Source organism: Diabrotica virgifera, chromosome 9 (assembly GCF_917563875.1).
Source record: "Diabrotica virgifera virgifera chromosome 9, PGI_DIABVI_V3a".
NCBI classification, from domain to species: domain Eukaryota; kingdom Metazoa; phylum Arthropoda; class Insecta; order Coleoptera; family Chrysomelidae; genus Diabrotica; species Diabrotica virgifera.
In genome coordinates, this window is record NC_065451.1 from 202,558,822 (window position 1) to 202,561,062 (window position 2,241).

Genomic DNA, 2,241 nt, shown 5'->3' on the forward strand with positions numbered 1-2,241 from the left:
GCCCCCCTTGATATATTTTTTTAATTTTTGGAAAAACCGTTTTTTACTATTTTTATGAGATGTAGAAGCAAAAGATACATACAATCCTAAATTTTCAATTTTTTATCTCAGACCGTTATTTTTTAATAGCCATTTAAATATTTTACATCTATATATATAAAAGAAAGTCGAGGTTGTGTTAGTTACACCATTTATAACTCGAGAACGACTGAACAGATTTTTATGAAATTTTACATGTATATTCTAGCGGTCTGGGAATAGGATAATATGGAGTTTCATACCCGTACGTCATAAGGGGTGTTGCCCCCCCTGATATATTTTTTTAATTTTTGGAAAAACCGTTTTTTACTATTTTTATGAGATGTAGAAGCAAAAGATACATACAATCCTAAATTTTCAATTTTTTATCTCAGACCGTTATTTTTTAATAGCCATTTAAATATTTTACATCTATATATATAAAAGAAAGTCGATGTTGTGTTAGTTACACCATTTATAACTCGAGAACGACTGAACAGATTTTTATGAAATTTTACATGTATATTCTAGCGGTCTGGGAATAGGATAATATGGAGTTTCATACCCGTACGTCATAAGGGGTGTTGCCCCCCTTGATATATTTTTTTAATTTTTGGAAAAACCGTTTTTTACTATTTTTATGAGATGTAGAAGCAAAAGATACATACAATCCTAAATTTTCAATTTTTTATCTCAGACCGTTATTTTTTAATAGCCATTTAAATATTTTACATCTATATATATAAAAGAAAGTCGAGGTTGTGTTAGTTACACCATTTATAACTCGAGAACGACTGAACAGATTTTTATGAAATTTTACATGTATATTCTAGCGGTCTGGGAATAGGATAATATGGAGTTTCATACCCGTACGTCATAAGGGGTGTTGCCCCCCCTGATATATTTTTTTAATTTTTGGAAAAACCGTTTTTTACTATTTTTATGAGATGTAGAAGCAAAAGATACATACAATCCTAAATTTTCAATTTTTTATCTCAGACCGTTATTTTTTAATAGCCATTTAAATATTTTACATCTATATATATAAAAGAAAGTCGATGTTGTGTTAGTTACACCATTTATAACTCGAGAACGACTGAACAGATTTTTATGAAATTTTACATGTATATTCTAGCGGTCTGGGAATAGGATAATATGGAGTTTCATACCCGTACGTCATAAGGGGTGTTGCCCCCCTTGATATATTTTTTTAATTTTTGGAAAAACCGTTTTTTACTATTTTTATGAGATGTAGAAGCAAAAGATACATACAATCCTAAATTTTCAATTTTTTATCTCAGACCGTTATTTTTTAATAGCCATTTAAATATTTTACATCTATATATATAAAAGAAAGTCGAGGTTGTGTTAGTTACACCATTTATAACTCGAGAACGACTGAACAGATTTTTATGAAATTTTACATGTATATTCTAGCGGTCTGGGAATAGGATAATATGGAGTTTCATACCCGTACGTCATAAGGGGTGTTGCCCCCCTTGATATATTTTTTTAATTTTTGGAAAAACCGTTTTTTACTATTTTTATGAGATGTAGAAGCAAAAGATACATACAATCCTAAATTTTCAATTTTTTATCTCAGACCGTTATTTTTTAATAGCCATTTAAATATTTTACATCTATATATATAAAAGAAAGTCGAGGTTGTGTTAGTTACACCATTTATAACTCGAGAACGACTGAACAGATTTTTATGAAATTTTACATGTATATTCTAGCGGTCTGGGAATAGGATAATATGGAGTTTCATACCCGTACGTCATAAGGGGTGTTGCCCCCCCTGATATATTTTTTTAATTTTTGGAAAAACCGTTTTTTACTATTTTTATGAGATGTAGAAGCAAAAGATACATACAATCCTAAATTTTCAATTTTTTATCTCAGACCGTTATTTTTTAATAGCCATTTAAATATTTTACATCTATATATATAAAAGAAAGTCGATGTTGTGTTAGTTACACCATTTATAACTCGAGAACGACTGAACAGATTTTTATGAAATTTTACATGTATATTCTAGCGGTCTGGGAATAGGATAATATGGAGTTTCATACCCGTACGTCATAAGGGGTGTTGCCCCCCTTGATATATTTTTTTAATTTTTGGAAAAACCGTTTTTTACTATTTTTATGAGATGTAGAAGCAAAAGATACATACAATCCTAAATTTTCAATTTTTTATCTCAGACCGTTATTTTTTAAT